The 19,090-nt window shown below is 46.8% G+C and overlaps 4 non-coding genes across 4 annotated transcripts; 1 reads left to right on the forward strand and 3 right to left on the reverse strand.

Moving 5' to 3' along the window:
* TRNAI-AAU (transfer RNA isoleucine (anticodon AAU)) lies at positions 1-74 on the reverse strand. Its single transcript has one exon. It is a non-coding gene; the product is annotated as a tRNA-Ile (tRNA).
* A 3,692-nt stretch (positions 75-3,766) lies between these two features.
* TRNAS-AGA (transfer RNA serine (anticodon AGA)) lies at positions 3,767-3,848 on the forward strand. The gene has a single exon. It is a non-coding gene; the product is annotated as a tRNA-Ser (tRNA).
* Positions 3,849-7,109: 3,261 nt separating this feature from the next.
* TRNAS-AGA (transfer RNA serine (anticodon AGA)) lies at positions 7,110-7,191 on the reverse strand. The gene has a single exon. It is a non-coding gene; the product is annotated as a tRNA-Ser (tRNA).
* A 7,410-nt stretch (positions 7,192-14,601) lies between these two features.
* Positions 14,602-14,683, reverse strand: TRNAS-AGA (transfer RNA serine (anticodon AGA)). Its single transcript has one exon. It is a non-coding gene; the product is annotated as a tRNA-Ser (tRNA).
* Positions 14,684-19,090: the final 4,407 nt, after the last annotated feature.

Below are 19,090 nucleotides of genomic sequence, written 5' to 3' on the forward strand. Positions count from 1 at the left end.
TGGCCAGTACGGGGATCGAACCCGCGACCTTGGCGTTATTAGCACCACGCTCTAACCAGCTGAGCTAACCGGCCAGACGCAATCGAAGTTCCCCTATACTAGCAGACGTAGGACACGTGCTGTTTGCGAGCACCTATGAGGCCCGGCAAGGTACGTGAGCGGAAAGGTGACCAACATCGCGCCCGGCCGCCTTTGTCTCCCCAGTCCTGATGTTCACACACCGCAGAAGGTTGCTCATTTAAGGCTGAGCCGAGCAATGACCGTCACCAATGTCTGCACATACACACATATATGCAGTATATACCCACATACACATATATATATATATTCACATTCAGCATCGATACTGCAGTCGAACACAGCACATGTCGCATAAAATACGTGATTATTACACATACGGTGAATGCTTACGATGCTAACACTAAATCAACACAAAAGCACGGTAATCAATTACATTTGCAGTAAACATAAATGTTAGAGGTAGTCCATGCCATACATGAAATTTCACTCGATATTGTCGGGAACGCAGCGAGGGCTGGCTTGCAGTATGGACTATCGGCGTAAGGCACTACCACTAAGAGTGCAAGGTGCGACCATCCCTAACAATATTATTGTAACCCTATACGTTCCTATTATTTCGCGGAACAGTTTGCTTAAAACTTATGAAGACTAAATAAAATGAGATGGACGAGGTCAGAATCATTTTCGGAACGGCTTATTTAGGATTAAATTACAAAAAAAAAATTGGCGATGCTTTCATTACGTTGGCAGTGTTGCACACGCAAAAAAACCAACAAAACTGGAAGCTAAGACTCCCCATGGAACTCTACCCGGCAGAAAGTCCCACTGGGCAAGGACCCCGAGGCCGGCCCCAGGACACGCTGCTGGCAGTGGGACGATGTCAATCGGCTGGGTTGGTAACGCCTGCACGTTCCCCAGGAAGAGCTAAAGTCTGTGTATAGTAGTGTATAGTGTAGTGTAGAGTGTAGTGTATAGTAGTGTAGTGCGTAGTGTATAGTAGTGTAGTGCGTAGTGTAGTGTAGAGTGTAGTGTATAGTAGTGCAGTGTATAGTGTAGTGTAGAGTGTAGTGTATAGTAGTGTAGTGCGTATTGTATAGTAGTGTAGTGTATAGTCGTGTATAATAGTGTATAGTAGTGTAGTGTATAGTGTAGTGTATAGTAGTGTAGTGCGTAGTGTATAGTAGTGTAGTGTATAGTCGTGTCGTGTATAGTGTAGTGTATAGCAGTATAGTGTATACTAGTGTAGTGTATAGTAGTGTAGTCGTGTATAATATTGTATAGTAGTGTCGTGTATAGTAGTGTATAGTAGTGTCGTGTATAGTGTAGTGTATAGCAGTGTAGTGTATAGTAGTGTAGTATATAGTAGTGTAGTGGAGAGTAATGCCGTGTATAGTGTAGTCTGTCGCCAGGGAGGTCTGGACCGCCACTACTCAACATGCTGCTGCCGCGACCCTCACCAGTACAGGCGGATTGAGAAACGAACTAACGAAAGCTAGTTCATTTAAACTAAACTAAAACTTGTCTTTATTTTAACAGGTACGGCCCACTGAAATGATAGCTCAACGAAGTGGCTTATCACGAGGAAATTCATAGCAGCCGAATAACTGTAAACGCGTCGTGTTTATTCTAATTGTGGAGGGGGGGAAACCGGAGGACCCGGAGAAAAATCCACGCAGGCCATGGGGAGAGAGATACGCAAACTTTAAATACAGCAGGCGTCAGGGATGGGGATCAAAACCACGACCTCCTATATACCTGGCAAGTTAGTTAACACCTCGCCACAGTGACGTCCTTATTTAGTGGTACGGTACAACATTTTGATAATTAAAGGGTTTGTTTGATACTCAATAACTATTCACGTGCCAATTTAAAAAAAAATACGTGGCATCATAAATCTGTTTTTTAAAATGTAATTTTCATCATCAGGCCCCACTGTCTTTAGCGCAGTCTCCATCCCCTTATCATCCACTCCGTCCATCTGCCCTCTCTATTTACATGTACTATAAAAAGAAGGGTCATTGCCTGAAACGTCGCCTATCGTTTCCAATTATTTCGGATTAACGTTAAGCACGCGTAGCACACGCACGCACGACCAAACCATAATTCATCGGCCATGCTCAAACCGCTGCTGGATGAAGGCAGAGTCACCTCTCACGATCCTCGCGATGCCTTTCCGTGTTTGGCTCGTCGACAGCGCGCTGTGGCTCTCCGAGTGGCGGGCACGTGGTTGGTTACGCGCTCCAGATCAGCGTGTGCGCTGCGGTGTGTGATCGCGTGGTAGCCGCCGGGGAGTGGTGGCGCAGTGGTCGAGCGAGCGCACTGCGAAGCCACTAACCCCTCGACCGCCTGAATTCGATTCGCGCCCACGGGGCAACAGCGGCGACGAACATCTGAACCGGTCCTGACCCTCCCTTAGGTCAACTCAGCCGGCGATGGGGAGACAAATAGTGCTGTGATGTTTCCTGATTCATCAGCTCCCACGAGTCATAGGAATAAAGCGCATTGCGTGAGCCACGTGTCTCTGTGGGCCCTGCTCAATCTTCTGGCGTCTCTCTTGGGTGTTCCTCTCCCAGGACCTGGTGTCTCTGTGGGCCGTAACTGTCCCCTTGCGCCGTATCCGCTTCCATAGGTGATCTCTAGCAGCACTTGCCCCAACAGTCTGTTAAAGGCTAGACGGGGTATCTTTGTATTGGCCTCGGTGGTGGTGGTGTGCGTGCATGTCCTGAGCCTCCCTTATGTCGACTCAGCCTCAAATGAGTATCCGGTGTGGTGTGTAAACATCGCCACTCGGGAGACAAAGGTGGCCGGGCGTGGTGCTGGCCACCCACCCCCTCGTGTGCCGTGATGGCCTTTATAGGTGCTCGCTAACAGCACTTGCCCCAACAGTCTGTTACGGCTATACGGGGGATCTTTGTCTTCGTGCATGTGTGTATGTATGATAGGGTGTGTTTGCTGGTGTGTGTCTTTATTAGGTCATCCCGGGGTCTCTCAGTCCACCCCTTGCCGCTGTCTCATCAGCTGATGTCAATCATTACAAGTTCCATGTATTTGCTCCACAAAGGGCAGTTTACTCACCTCCCCGGAGCTATAAAACCATTTATTACTGTGCTGATACAATCTCATGATAAATAATACCAAAAACGCCGCTATTGTCATTATAATGACAATCGGCCGTGGTAAATGCACCGCTGGATGAAGCCCTCCCACACACCGCTTTGTCGGTCGGAGGGAGTTGCTTGACCATACTTCACCGCGCTGGTCAGTGCGAGTTGGTTGGCGACACACGAGTCCAGTCTAACCCCATCTTATCAGGGATTTCCCAAAAGTAGGGAGCATCACCATGACAATTATTGTTGATGTGATCTGCCAAACTGGCTGTTTAGGGAAAAATAGATACGGTGGCAGTGATAATCATCATATTCTTGGTTCTTTCGGTAAAGTCACGTAGATAGAAAAGAAAAATTATCAAATAAAATTTAAATAAAAATACATTTAAATTTAAAAATAAAATAAGTGTAAAATAATTTTAAAAAAGAAAAAATATTTTATTTTATTATTTTAATTTTCTATCTACGTGACTTTACCGAAAGAACCAAGAACATGAATCCCTGCAGTCACGACAGTTTTAAGTGATCATCATCACTTGAGAGCACCCTTGCCAATCCACTGCTGGCGGAGAGTCTCCCCGTGCCGCATCTGTCGACTTCGTGGTTTGTGTGACCCAACCTGACGGGAGGAGACGCGGGTAGTCGTGGCCGAGCGGTTAAGGCGATGGACTAGAAATCCATTGGGGTCTCCCCGCGCAGGTTCGAATCCTGCCGACTACGTGCGTTATTAACATTTTACAACGTCCACTTTGTTTTTTATTGACGTATACATATTCCTCAAGCACGTGTGCGTACGTATGTGTGGCAGTCTGCTCAAGGGCCATTGCTCGAAACGTCGCCTGATATATCGATGTGTTTTTTCTTCTTCTTAGGTAGCGTAATTATTGACGAAGGCAGTATGCTGGGGTAACTTTTCCAAACGTTTGCATCGAACTAGGAACGCATTAGTTAGCCGAGAGATCGATTGCCTATCGATATCTGGCAGTTCGCCAGCATTGCTTCAAGCCAGCCTGGCTGATGAGACACTGCAATGTCGAAACCGGCTCATAGTTGTGTTCGCTTTATTTTTTTGTATTATTGAAGCAGGACTGACGGAGTCTCAGCCCCGGACGGCTCCAGCTTGCCATTAAACCCCGGGTGGTTTGCCAATGCCTAGCGCTTGGCCCTAGACCCGAACTCTTCGCTCACCCCAAGCCTTAAACAGAGTTTTCCCGGTTCGGCGTGCGACGATCGGCAAGAAAGAACTCGCAAAAACGGGCGCATCGCGGCTGATTTTGGCCACAGGCACCGGTACCAAGCGGGTCACAAGTTAGAGATTGTGCAAGTCAGTGGGGGGGGGGGGAAGCAACGACAAAGTGACGGGGTTAGAGAGGACAGAGAGCCCGAAGCCTAGCGAGGTCTCGGCTCATTGGAGCTAATCACCGGGGCAGCGATTTAATCAAGTCAAGAAGCCCGACTCAGCAATTCGCTAGACGTTAAAAAATAAATACACATTAATTGGTTGTATTTTTGCTGTTATTGTTATTAACGTGCATAACGTGAATCGCCGTCACTCACATAATGCATGCAAGTGACCAGCGTGGTGAAGTATGGTCAAACAACCCCCCATGACCGACATGGCGAGACGGGAGTGCTTCATCCGGCAGTCGATAGATCATGGCTCTCCAAGATGATGATGTAAAAGGGTCTGATGATGATTGCGGGTTGATGTTGGACATTGGCTGATGATGGTGGTCAAGAGATAGCAATGAGAATTAGAGGGGTTTTTTTTCTCTGCTATTGAAAGAAAAAAACAAAAATATTTCGAGAGTCTGTGGACTGATACGGGAGTTTAACTCCTCCGTTATTTGTCCCGCTGTGTTCCTCAATAAATTAAGAAATTATTTACTGACCGCATGGTTCAAACAATGTTGTGGTATTAATTTGTAGTCCTTCCCCCGCACCGCTGATCAGCACGGTTGGCTACGTACGGTGCGAAAGAAGTTCAACATACATACAGAAAGGAGTTTGAAACTATGTCGCTGCTGATTAATGAAAACAACAACAACGCGAGCTCAGAGAGACCATTGATGGTGATGCCTGGTTTTAGAGACACCAGTTCCTGTGAGAAGGACACCCAAGAGAGACACCAGAAGATTGAACAGGGCTCACAGAGACACCAGTTCTTGTGAGATGGACACCCAATAGAGACACCAGAAGATTGAGCAGGGCCCACAGAGACACCAGGTCCTGGGAGAGAGACACCAGAAGATTGAGCAGGACTCACAGAGACACCAGGTCCTGGGAGAGGGACACCCAATAGAGACACCAGAATATTGAGCAGGGCCCACAGAGACACCAGAAGATTGAACAAGGCCACAGAGACACCAGGTCCTGGGAGAGAGACCCCAGAAGATTGAGACACGTGGCTCACGCAATGCGCTTTATTCCTATGACTCGTGGGAGCTGATGAGTCAGGAAACATCACAGCACTCTTTGTACTTTGCTCTCCATCTCCTCCCCCCCCTTCTAACTCCCCTCTCTCCCCTCCATCTGAGCCCTCTCTCCCGATGTAATGAAGACCATTATTGCATGCTTTGTGTGCGCGAGCCACCACGGTGCACATGCTGGTGGGGCCGAAGTGCAGTTAGCGATCACCTATTGTCGTGTGGTGGCCGGTAGCACAAACGCCCGGCCGCCTTTGTATCTCCTCTGCTGATGACCATGACACGTGCCGCCGCAGGGACACTCGTTTCAATTGCTTTCTTACGCGGAACACGCGCGTCAACGGGTGTAATACGAATCGGTTAATCAACTCATGTATAAAATCGGCTGTACAAAAATCGATTTGTGTTTTACTGAAGGTTGTCTTGTCGTAGGTTTGCGTCTACGGTTACTGCGGCCGCGATGTTCATCGCCATGTAAAACAAATCAATTATTACTCTTTGGTTCTTTCGGTAAAGTCACGTAGGTATAAAATTAAATAAATTAAATCACGACGTTTCGTGATTTAATTTAATTTTGCTGGGAAGGTTCCACCTGAAGACGGAAGCTTGTGTTGCCTCCGAAACGTCGTGATTTAATTTATTTCAATTTTTACCAACGTGACTCTACCGAAAGAACCAAACAGTATGGATTCCTGCAGTCACGAAAGCTTCAAATCCCAAAATCTATTCTTGAATGCAATTGCTACTTGAATACGGATGACTAATGGGAATCGATAGGAGTGGGAGTGCGTCGTGAACAATAATCGATTACAGCCCTCGATACATGCATCGAACCCGTCTGTGTCGGATTGGATGTTTTTCGATGTGTTATATAATGGGCTTCACGTGACCCGTGCGGCCACTAGGGGTCGCTACTATCACTACAAAGTCGATGTTATTTTTATCGAATCGTGAGGTCTAGTTATCTACAATCATTGGTACAATGAGTCGTGATTCTCTTCCAATACACACATCGATATCATCTTTACTTAGTTACCCAGGAGAGCCACACTGAGAGTCATAGGAATCGTTTTGCTGCTGATACATTGGCTTTTTATGTTTAAAGATGTTTTCAGCCAATTAATGATGATGTTGCGTTTATTATTATTGTTAAACACGTGGGGAGGAAACCGGAGCGACGGGAGAAATCCCCACGCCTTGCGCGACGGTGCAACGCTCCATCCCCGTACAGATGGAAACAGATGGTGATCAGTGCACTTGCTGTACCGCCTTCTCCTGGCGAGCCAGGGGTATGACGCCCACGGGAAGGGAGCTTCACAACATCTGTGTGGTGATCCACCTACCCTCGCTGCTACCTCCACTGTCGGATTACGCCCAGCCACGTGCATGGCCAACACCGCCACCCGGCTAAAATCAATTCCTGCTGTACATTAATATCTAACTTTAACAACGTTCAAATAAATAAATGAATCACACATACATTATATAACGTGCTTATGAAACACATTCATGTTACACGTATTTTGCAATATTAAAAATGATTTTAAAAATAATGCGTAGTCGGCAGGATTCGAACCTGCGCGGGGAGACCCCAATGGATTTCTAGTCCATCGCCTTAACCGCTCGGCCACGACTACCGAGTGAGGGCTCCCTCTACTCATTCACGATCTGTTCCTGAAAGTCGGTGGACCACCCACGGATTCCGTTTCTTTGTTAATCAAAATTGATCAAAATTATTTCCAACACAACATAATTATTATTGTATGATAGTAATAATATTAAATTTATACCAAAAACTCTCTTGTCTATCTCCACATATAACACATAAACTAAAGCATCAATCTTAATTTGAAGCTTTCGTGACTGCAGGAATCCATACTCTTTTGTTCTTTCGGTAAAGTCACGTAGGTAAAAAAATTTAAATAAAAAATAATATATCACCACGTTTCGGTCGCAACACAAGCAGTCGTCCTCAGGCGGAAAAAAAACCAGCAGTGGAACTGCTGAACCATTCATTTTATTCATTTCTACCTACGTGACTTTACCGAAAGAACCAAAGAGCACATACTAAAGTATATTCGCCCGAGTGGCTTTCAATACCAATGTGCAAGCGCGTATTATTTTTCTGAAAATTATCGACCTTCTTAGGTCTCATCAGTCGTTTTGTTTGTTTTTTAAACAAATGTTGCTGGATGATAAGACGTTATTGGCAAGAGCACCCACATATTAGTTAACGGAAATACATTCAACGCAAAAATATATATTTTTTAAATTGGTGGCTGAATCCCGGAGAACGGTTTCAGGAGTAGCCAAGTGGTGAACAATCGGACGCACTGCCGGCGAATTATCGAAGTGACGTTACGGCGTGACCCATGGTTTCAGATAAAGACTCGCGTGGAGATTCACAAAGACTTACATAGAGACCCATCGCCTTAACATGAAATTAAACTCAAAGTGCCTTTGTTATCTTACCGGGTAAAGGCCCGTTGAGCTATATAAGCGACCTGGCCACGTGTGATAGCTCAACGAAGTGGCTTATTGCGTGGAAATTCATAGCAGCCGAATAACTCTAAACGCATCGTGTTCATTCTAAATGTCGAGGAGGAAAACCGGAGGACCCGGAGAAAAACGCACGCAGGCCATGGGGAGAGAAATAACACACAAACTTGAAATACAGCAGGCGTCAGGGTCTGGATCGGACCCACGACCTCCTGTACACCAGGCGAGGTAGTTAACATCTCCGAGTTATCGCGGCGCCCCATGAAGAGTGGGCCACGTGCGTGTTTACGAAGACGCGGCTCCAGGAGCAGTAGCCACGTGGTGGACATCTTAAACGCCGCCAAACGAGACTGGTGACCAATTCTTAATTGGTGGACGATTATTAATTGTCAATCAGTGCAGGGCAGTGGCTCTCGACATTTCTGGACCCGGGGATCGGTGAACCCGAAAACAGATCGATATTCGCGGACCGCCACGCACTAAAAATTTTTTTTTACAAAATTCAAGCGACTCTCACCAATGCCAACAATCAGCAGTTCAGCCAGTTAGCCCGAAGCGGTGCTGACGAGTCGCACACACGGCGGGTATAGATCGTTGTTGCAATGGGGAGTAGTTGTGCAATGAGCAATTCCGCGGACCACTCCCCCCATGGCCTTGCGGGCAACTCGACGTCCTGCGAACGCCAGGCTGGTATCCACTGGTCTAGCAGACAGCAGCCGCGTCCGATTGTCACGACCAGACATCTCAACACATTCGTCAACAACACCGTGTATGACCTTTAAAGGTAAAAATATATATATACGATAGGCGACGTTTCGGGCAATGACCCGTATTCATAGAACATCGAAAGGGCAGAGGGACAACGTGAGAGTTGGAGCCTGCACTGTTGCACCACGTACCGCCAATTTCCGACTCTCCGATCGAACGGTGGTGGACGGATGATACGGATATATCGATTACAGTAAAACACGGGAAATGCTGTAAAGGCGTAAGGAGGACCAGGAGAAAGCCGCACGACACGTGCGAGGGCATAACGGGGCCCTATCTCGACGTTCTCGCGAGCCCGCTTTCTGTACTGCCATCTCCTGGCCTCGCAGCCTCGCGGACATTGGGAGTTCCAAAGATCGCGTCCGTGGGAGTTATAACAATCTCCGTGTGGTCCAAAACAACCCTTGAGCCCCCCAAGCCGCTGGGCGTGCGGTGACACGGCGCCCCACGCGAATGCGTGCCCATTGAACGTAAATCAGAATGAGAATTAATAGTGGAGGAATCCCATGAGCGACGAAACTCTTTTTGTTTTATCACAAATATCCCGTAAAAAACGCGTAGGATTGATCACCCTGTCGCTGGCCGCCTTTGGGGAGGGTGTATAGTGTGAAAGGCCGAAACACCCTAGGAACCAAAGGTTCACTGCTGACGATGCGCTCCCCAAATTTCACCAGGCTCACTGTTCATGAACTCTTGGAAGTGCTTGCACAAAGGATAGTAGCATCTCATCCTGTGTTCTTGGAATCTATCACAAATGTCCGGTAAAAAAGCCAAATTAGTGGTGGAGCGGTGGCGCTTTCGTTCACAAATGAACCACGAGCACCTCGCGTATTTCGTCAAGGAGCACAAACCACCGCCACGTGAACTCCGATCATCCTCGAAGCAGCGGCTGTTGGCGAACCGTCGAACAAAGACGGCCACACAACACGCTGCGCTATCAACCTGGAAAAAATTCGAGTTCGATTGGCGGCACGTGATACCTAAAGTGATCTCGGTGCTCCTCTCATCAAGGCTCAAACGCTTCACTAAACCCGCACTGATCGACGTGGTGAAGTATTGTGGCCAAATCATCACTACGACTGGCTAGGCCTGGGGGGGGGAGGCCATCATCCAGCAGTGGATTGACAAATGGGCTGACCAAATAGTACCGTCGCGACTGACGGATGTGTGATTCTAATTGTGTTTCAGGAGGGCTAAACATCGCAACATTTGGTACAAATGCTCTATTGCAAAACCTACACCGTGCCCTTGATTAATTGTCGAAGAACACGCGCTTGCGTTTGCATTCCCGATCGGGACTCTTCCGCGCAGTTGACTCATAGAGGAGAGGCGACGCACCGAGTTCTGGATACCAAGGACAAAAGTCTGAAATATTCGGCTGTTACGAGTTTATGTTGTGTACGTGTGAATGTATATTTACTGTGCGGGGAGAAGTGGCGCTTTGGTCAGCACGCTGCGCTATGAACCCGGCCACCCCGAGTTCAATTCCCATTCACGGACAACACCAGTGGCGAATATCTGAACGGGTCCTGGACCTGCCCTAGGTCGGCCGACTCAGCCTTAAATGAGTACCCGGTGCGGTGTGTAAACATCGCCACTGGGGGAGATAAAGGCGGCCGGGCGTGGTGTTGGCCACTCACCATCTCGCGTGTTCTGCCGTGCTTAATAGGTGCCCGCTAACACGAGCCAGACAACACAGCACTCACCCTGAAAGTGTTCGTGCGTATATGTCGTGTCGACGATGAGTGAATGTACTGTATATGTGACTGACACAGCCGCCTTTGTCTCCCTACATATATGTGACTGCGTATTTGTGAGCGCGTGCGTGTGTGTCTGTGTCCGCGAGAGACAAAACACAGACACGGAGACACACAGACAGACACACAAGCAGAGAGACGCGTGTCTGTGTTTCGTCTCTCTCTCAAATTTAGTTCTACCTGATGACGATTGCTTGTGTTGCAATCGAAACGTCGTCGTATTCTATTCTTTAATTTATTTTTCTTTCTACGTGACTTCACCAAAAGAACCGAAGAGTAACACTGTGAAGGTTTTCTGGTGGGTTAGACCGCGTCAATATTAACGTGTCGTTTAACCACCACCACCACCACCACACCGACGCATTACGCCATACGAAGTTTGTTTGGGTGGCTGCTTGCGTTGTGGCCGAAACGTCGTGAGAATTATTTTATTATGTTTTATTTTTATTATTTTATTACTTCCCTTCTACGTGACTTTACCGAAAGAACCAAGAAGATGAAGGTTGAAACGTGGTCAAACAACGCACCGATGTCTGACGCGGCGCGGGAAGGACGGCTTTCGTACAGCGGTGGATTTGGGGGAAAAAAAGTTAAGTGTTGTTGAAAACGAATATGAACGTTCAATGCAAGAAGACGCGCAGCTGCCAATTGAATGGGGCTACGACATTAAAACCACACACAGCGATGATTTCGATAGAATGTAAACACACGCATTCGTATATTCTACTGGGAAGACCCTCCGTACAGCGCTCACAATCCCCACGTGCACGCGGATCATTAAATAAACCTTGTACTTAACATAGACGTCAAATTTAAACACTTGCGTGTGTGTAAAGTTATCATCGTCAGCAGCGGCGGCGGCAACAGCAGCAGCAGCCATGGCCTGTCTACTGCTGGATGAAGGCCTAACTATGTCGCCGCTCATAACTCATCATCATCAGCATCAGCCATGGGCTACCCACTGATGAATGAAGACCTCCCCAAACCTTCTGCCACCTCTCTCGATCCTGCGAGCTTGATGGCATCGCTCCATCTCCCTCGACGGTTGCGCAACGCGCACCTAGCGGGCGCGTTCCGTTCCTTGGTTGCCGTTCCGTGCGCGATTTAAGTCTCGGACCGTCCGTTCGACTGCCCGCCCCTACTCCACTCTCTCTTGCTCTGTCTGGTCCCTTAGATCCTCCACCCGCTCGCTTTTTTACTGCAACGGTTTGAATGTTGCCTTCGATTAGCGGCGTGCGCTCTCCAAATCCACGCGTTCGTCTTTCGGCATCGCGATATGCGCACAGTTACGTGCGTTTTTTTAACCCTTTTTTGGGCAACAAAACTGAAACTTTTTTTACGAGGAATCATGTCTGCATTAACCACAATACTTGTGGTCAGAATGCAAACAAAAAAAACACACTAATAATATATGCGTTGTCAGAGTGTGTTTCAGTTTTGTTGCTAGAAAAAAGGGGAAAAACCTATTCTTATATTTTGGTACTGGCAAAGGGGGTCTCATGGTGAAGATGGAAAGGTCGTTTTCACGACTGTTGTCTGACTAAACACGCAGACTCGACCGCTGTGTATATATGTGCCGAATTCGAAGTGTCTAGCTCTTGTAAGAACATAGTTAGAATTGATATCACGATGAATCGATAATTGTTTACGTACGTGTAAGATTACGCGTACACGTTTAAATACGATCTATTTATAGATACCCCACGAACATAACAGGCAGATATTATAGGGGGACATTATTTCCCCTTCAAAGCTTCTACACCTAACCCACCACGATTACTATATATATAAAATCGTTCACTCTCTCCCATGTAAATAATGAATCCATCGCTTCCAAAAAATATTTTTCAAACGGGTGTTGAGAAGAGAGTAAGTGGGGGGGTGGGGCTCATAAAAAATCAGTGGTGTATCTATAAATAGATCGCCCGCTATGCACGCGTACACATTATGTAGATATATTACACACATTGCTATGGGCAGCGCACACCGCATTCAAACTAAAGACGGGCACGTTTCGCGCCGTGTATAATCGTGCACGATCCTGTTTTGAGCGCGTGCGTTCATTATCGTCAGCCGTGATCTATCCACTGCTGGCTGATGGCCTCTCCGCCACACGGTGCCGCGGTCATTTCAGGGCCCACGATGCCACGTGATCTCCATCTCTCTCGCTGCAAGCTGGGCCTCTGCTGCGTTTCACTCGACGTTGGAACTTTTTGCCAAAGTCACTTCATATTGCTCTCGAAGCGATGAGCCAGACTCCTAAAAAATATATAACAATACCTTTATTTGGATATACAGAGAGATTAATGATAGAATAAATAAATAAATAAAAACTTGTAAGAAGACGGTGAGATTTTATGTAATACTATATTGGAACAAAAAAGTTTTGCTGACTGGCTGGCTGGGCTGGAAGGACGTCGCGTCCACAGAAAGGGACGGATGGATACATCGACAAGACGTGAAGTCAAGGCAATAACAATTCAGAAGAGGAGCCGGGCAAGGAGGAGAAGGCGTCACGCTCACCAAAGGCAATTGCCAAAGCGACGTTGGAAGATAATTTCCGAAAATTTTATTTGGGTAGGGGGGGATAAAGCGATGAAGATTAATCAAGATACAATTTTACACGGCCATCTGAGCTGGTCTGATGACCTCGTCGTTAATTGCACGCCCAACTAGAAACGAACTGCGGGCAAATTACTGGAGAGAAAATAACGGAATAAAGGATGCCCTGCATTGTTGTGCTCAAGATAAATGACGGAAAAACACTCGAGTTTAACAACTTTACGGAACAAAGAAATATTTGATGGGATGAACAGAACTCGAGTTGAACAGCTTCACTGAACAAAGGAAGATATTGATGGGAGGAGCATGACTGAAAAACACAACGTAACATATACAGTATTTGCACGTGGCAAATATTGACTATTTTTAAGACAAATTTTTTTTTTACCAGGTCAAGCCCACTGAGCTGAAGCGACCTCGCCACAAACAACAGCCCAATGATATGGCTTCTCCCGGATGACCCGGAGAAAAATCCACGCGACCACCGGGACAGAGACACGCAAACTCCAAATGTACAGCAGGCGTCAGGCTCGGGATTGAACCCACGACATCCTGTATACCAGGCGAGAGAGTTAACATCACACCACCGTGGCCCCCCTGGACTAGCAGGACGCAGCCCAGAATCAAAATAGCGTGAAACGCATTTGCAGTCTTGTTTTATAGCCAGTATATATAAATGTATACTGTACATATATATTACGGACAAGGTGAGTGGACCCGTCTAACATCAGTGGCAAATGATATCTAAATTATAGTTCTGGGACACTCAATCTTTCTTACCCCCTCAACAACCCGTACTGACCAGCCTGGTGAAGTATGGTCAAACAACCCCCGCGACCGACACGGTATAAGGAGCATGTAAATTATTCTTATATTGATGTTCAGTATTACTCAAGTAACATTACACCGCCCGCCCTCCCCCCTTGAAGGAGATATGTATAGTATGTGATGTGTACACTGACTTCAGACAAAGTTCCCCCTTATAGCCTGAACAAACTGTTGGGGCAAGTGCTGTTAGCGAGTAGCACCTATGAAGGCCGGCACAGCACACGATGGGGTGGGTGGCCAGAACCACACACGATATTTAAGGCCGAATCGATCGTGGGGAGGCCCAGGACCGGTTTAAAAATTCGCCACTGTTATTGGTCGTGAGTGAGAATTGAACTCAGGTCGCCGGGTTTGTAGTGCAGTGGGCTAAACACGACACTGCCGCACCCCATATCGATAAAAGCACACAACCAAATCAAGCACACGGCGTCTCGGCAATTACACAGCTCATACATAAATATATATATACAATATGCACAATATATTGTGTATAAATCAGCCTCAAATAAGTACCTGGTGCGGTGTATAAACATTGCCACTTGGGAGACAAAGGCGGTCGGGTGTGAGACTAGCCCCACCCTCGTGTATCGTGCCAGCCTTGATAGGTCCTCGCTAACAGCCCCAAAAATATTGCGTAGTCGGCAGGATTCGAACCTGCGCGGGGAGACCCCAATGGATTTCTAGTCCATCGCCTTAACCGCTCGGCCACGACTACCTGCTGTGACAATGAGGATGATGATGTGATAGTGATGGATATTCATTGTTATGATTACTGATCGGTGTGTTAACGATCTGATAAGTATGATTTATCGTGGTGATGATGATAGTGTTATGAATGGCCGTTGAGTTTCCTAACTTAATATCGATGTTTGATGGATTAACGATGACAAGTTTGATGTGAGCTTTATTGGTGGTGATGATGATTACTGTTGCTGTATCATTTATTTGACAAACAGATGAAAAAGTTCCGTTGAGACACAATATTAATAATAATAATTTAAACTTGTGACACTACGCCGCCACCCAAGTCCGCTCTCGTGTAGAGAGGATGGAGAGAGGGTGGAGAGAGGGTGGAGAGAGGATGAAGAAAGGATGGAGAGAGGGTGGAGAGAAGAAGAAGCAGCCACGCAACAGCGCGGAGCTGGCGACACACGACCAACGATTGCTTCTTTAGCGAGGGCGACCTGAGTTGTGATGACGAGCTGAATGCGATAACGCTCGGTTGATGAGTGAGTTGCAATAACGACGATGCTGCTGATGATGATGATGTAAGATCATGATGCTGATGATGGACGATGATGATGATGATACCGATCCTGATGATGTATGGTGATGATGTTGCTGATGATGATGTATGATAATGATGCTGATGATGAATTTGATGATCCGATATGCTGTTAAGGGTTCCAGTCATGTGGTGCACTGCCTAACACATTTCTGTCGGCTAATAGAGTGATGGCATGAATTGATACAATGTGCAATAATATGTACTGTAAACACGTACGCTACTTTTACAATTTGATTTTTTAATCGCTCCTGTCACCTTGCTCTCCAGCTCACGGTGGAACTCTCCATGTATCAGAGCGACTCACAACCTCCTTCTCCTCTTCTCTACACCGAGGATTGGTGCCAGGGTCACTGCCGGATCTCGTTACTCCGTGGCGGCTCCCTCCGTCTGGAACGCGGCCATCATCATCATCGTCCCGATGCTGCTGCTGTACATTCACAGCAGCGTTGAATCTACATCGAATTTTAACCAAATGTTCAACCACGTCTGTTAATAACACTGTGACCTTGAAAGGAAATATATCAGAATTTGTATTTGTCCTGGAATAATCCGATAAGCTATGAAGCTCTTTTGCACGGATGTCCAGGGGGGGCGGTTCAGTAAGCTCTAACAACAAACAGTGCAAAAACAACGGCAGGGGTGTAAAAGTATAAAAACTAAATGTTTGCAAGTAGTTAAAAAGAAATAAGTAAAACATGATTGCAAGTAGTTAAAAATAAATAAGTAAAAAGTTAATAAAATGTTTAAGTACATTACTTCCTGGCGATTTTTCAACACTAAATGCAAGCTTGGGTAAGGTAGCAAAACAACAACAACAACGGTCCCGACCAAACCAAGACAACACACAGGCAACGTTTCGGGCAATGGCCCTTCTTCATAGCACCTTGACGAATGTGTTGAGTCGTTCCGTGTGTGTGTGTGAAATTATTTGTTCTACTTTTAAGAGACACCTATAGAGGCCTCCATCTCCATCGGCTGGCTTTCGAGTGCTACTGACCGCGAACCTCAGAGTCGCGGTCATCTGTGGTATACTGAACATCTGTGAAAAAGAGCCTTCTAGCCTATCGGATTCCTCCAGGATAAATAAAGATGATCATTCTGATTCATCCGTGAAAGGGTATTGTTACACATTGCATTGTTATTGTTATTTGTCTGTGTGCTAACGACGATATGATCATAGTTAATAAGGTCACTGATACCGGTGAATGTTATAATGATGATCATCAGAAGCAGCAGCATCATCAAAATCAATAGCAATCATCACCATCGTTCTGATAATCTTCATCTCTACTCCGTGGTCGATAAAATGAGCACCGGTTTGTGAGGTTGCATCGTTCAGTGGCAGTGAAGTCGCTGTGATAATTAATATGGATATCCTGGGCCCCGCCATGGAAACGAAGAGTTTCCACCACTGACTCTGCGCTTGTAAATATTGCAGCAGCGGTAGCAGCCAGCAGCCTCGTGTCTCTTTGTTCATGGAATAAAAAATAGACAAAGCTGCTCGATTGTAAACAACCATCACAATTTACAGCCTATAGTGACTCCACTGCTAGATGAAGGCCTCCCCACGCCGAGCTGTCGGTCGTGGGGGTTATTTGACCATACTTCACCACGCTGGTCAGTGCAAGTTAGCGGAGGGGATGACCCAGCACCGGTCCAGACATCACTCACCGCTGATGTTAGCCGTGGTCGGGAATTGAACGCAAAGTTGTCATGTCCGTGGCATATTGCGCGTATGACTGTACGTATACCATGTGAATGTATTTACTGTGGAGGTGTAGTGGTGAGCATACTGCGCCACCAACCTGGACATCCGAGTTCAATTCCCAGGACCGATATCGCTTGTCGGTCGCGTTAGCCGTGGCCGGGAATAGAACCCTGCAAGCAAGGGATGTTCATAGCGGGGAGTGTGCTAACCGCTGCGCCACCGCTCTCACACTCCGTCGTTAATAAACTAATGCTTAATGAGGATAACGGAATTGCATTGTTCCCACAAGGCCTCCTCTGTATTGTAACTTATTAATGCTGAGTCGGGTATTTAATAAGAGCGGCGAGCTTTCACCGACGATGGTAGCTTGGGTACTCATAGCAGTCGTGGGACACGGCGATCCATTTATGGATACCCCACTGAATTCTCATGGGCTTCTTACTTTCTTCCGAAAAGGTTACTCTTGAATATTGTAGCGAAGGCGATGGGACCGTATCTTACAGAGGAGAGACGTTACCAGACTGCATACGTTGAATTGAGATTGGTGGGCGACACGTGTAGAGGCTTTGAAGAGAATACGTTGAATTGTATTAAGTGGAGTATCTATAAATGGGTCACATTTTACAATACTCGCTAACGATCGCGATTAATGTAAATATTCTTATGATGTCCTAGAAGGGCTAGAAAGATTAATTTGGCACAAATTTAGCGATTACAAATATATTTAAAAAAAATTGCATTGGTTCTAGATTAAAATATATGATTGTTTTTGTTTAGTTATATATTTTGTTAGATATATACTTACGAAAGCTTGAAATTCGGATTCATTGAATGCTTACGAATCTAAATGCTCGTCTAAATGCTGTACGACATCAGGTTTTAAGTTCTTAAATTCGCAAATGTGAGTTTGTTTTAATTGAATTAACCCCCCCAACCCCAACATTTATAAAAACACATTTTTGAGATGCCTCTTTTTATCGTTTAGATCTACAAAGAGTGTGTGTATGTGTATCCGGATTGGATCTGAACAAAACATATGATATCACATGTTAACATCGGAAAATCAGCATTTGAGATTTTACACCCACTTCAAAATTCACCGAATCAATTTTGCGTGCGAGACTTTTTTGGGGTCTTAATCCCTACGCATTAAAAGTTTGCGTTATGTGATTTTGAAGGGAGACGAATGCAAATATCACTCTTAACTTCTGCTAACTCTTGGGGTGGTTCTATGATGAGTGTGACGCTAAAGTCAATAAAAAGCAAACGAAGCCCGCTGCCGGCCCATGGGAATGATGTGAATGTGCGGGGCTGTGTTCTCACCTGCGCGGAGCTGGAACCTTGACACGCGATCCCGCGAGAGATGGAAGCGCGATAGCTGATTCTCTTGTCCTTGGAACCTTGAGATTGGTTCGGCAGAGAGCTGGAACCTCCACAGGAAAGTCTGTACAGTTCTGCGACTTCCAGGAGCGATTCTGCAGAGCACGGAACCATGAGATCCGAGATCCGATTTTTTTACAATTGCAGATCCTGTCGGAACGGAGATCTACGGCTGCAGGACCTAAGTGATGGACGGGATCTGGGTTGGGAGATATCCCCACAGAGATTGCACGGTCTTCCTCCGACAGGTCCACGCGATCAGCCCTTTCAATGCCATTCAGGACCCGATAAGATGAAGAGTCTCCCCGATCACTCACAAGGGACCTGGGGTTCCAGGTTCTACTCTTCGGCTCGTCTCCTCCTCCACGTCTTGCTCGCGGCCGTCCAGGCTTGGTCGTCTCGTGTCCCGCTCGCGAGTGTCGGGGGCTCTTTAACAAACAAGTTCGTGACGGCGGAGGGGGTGCGCGCCGCGCGCGTGCGTGAGAGTGGTGGGTGGGTGGGCGTGTGGTGGGTGGGTGGTGGCGTGTGGCTCTGTGTGGGTGCACGAATGTTTGTGTGGTGCTTGCTGGTTGTGTGTGTTTGTGTGGGGGGGGGTGCATGGTGGGCAGTTATTAGCGCGGTTAGCGCGCTCTGCTACGAACCCGGCGACCCGAGTTCATTTCCCGCTCACGGCCACCAACGCCAGTGACGATTATTTGAACCGGTTCCTGGACCCTCCCCTAGGTCGACTCAGCCTCAAATGAGTT

Source organism: Lampetra planeri, chromosome 2 (genome assembly GCF_965212315.1).
Source record: "Lampetra planeri chromosome 2, kcLamPlan1.2.h2, whole genome shotgun sequence".
Taxonomy (NCBI): Eukaryota; Metazoa; Chordata; class Hyperoartia; order Petromyzontiformes; family Petromyzontidae; genus Lampetra; species Lampetra planeri.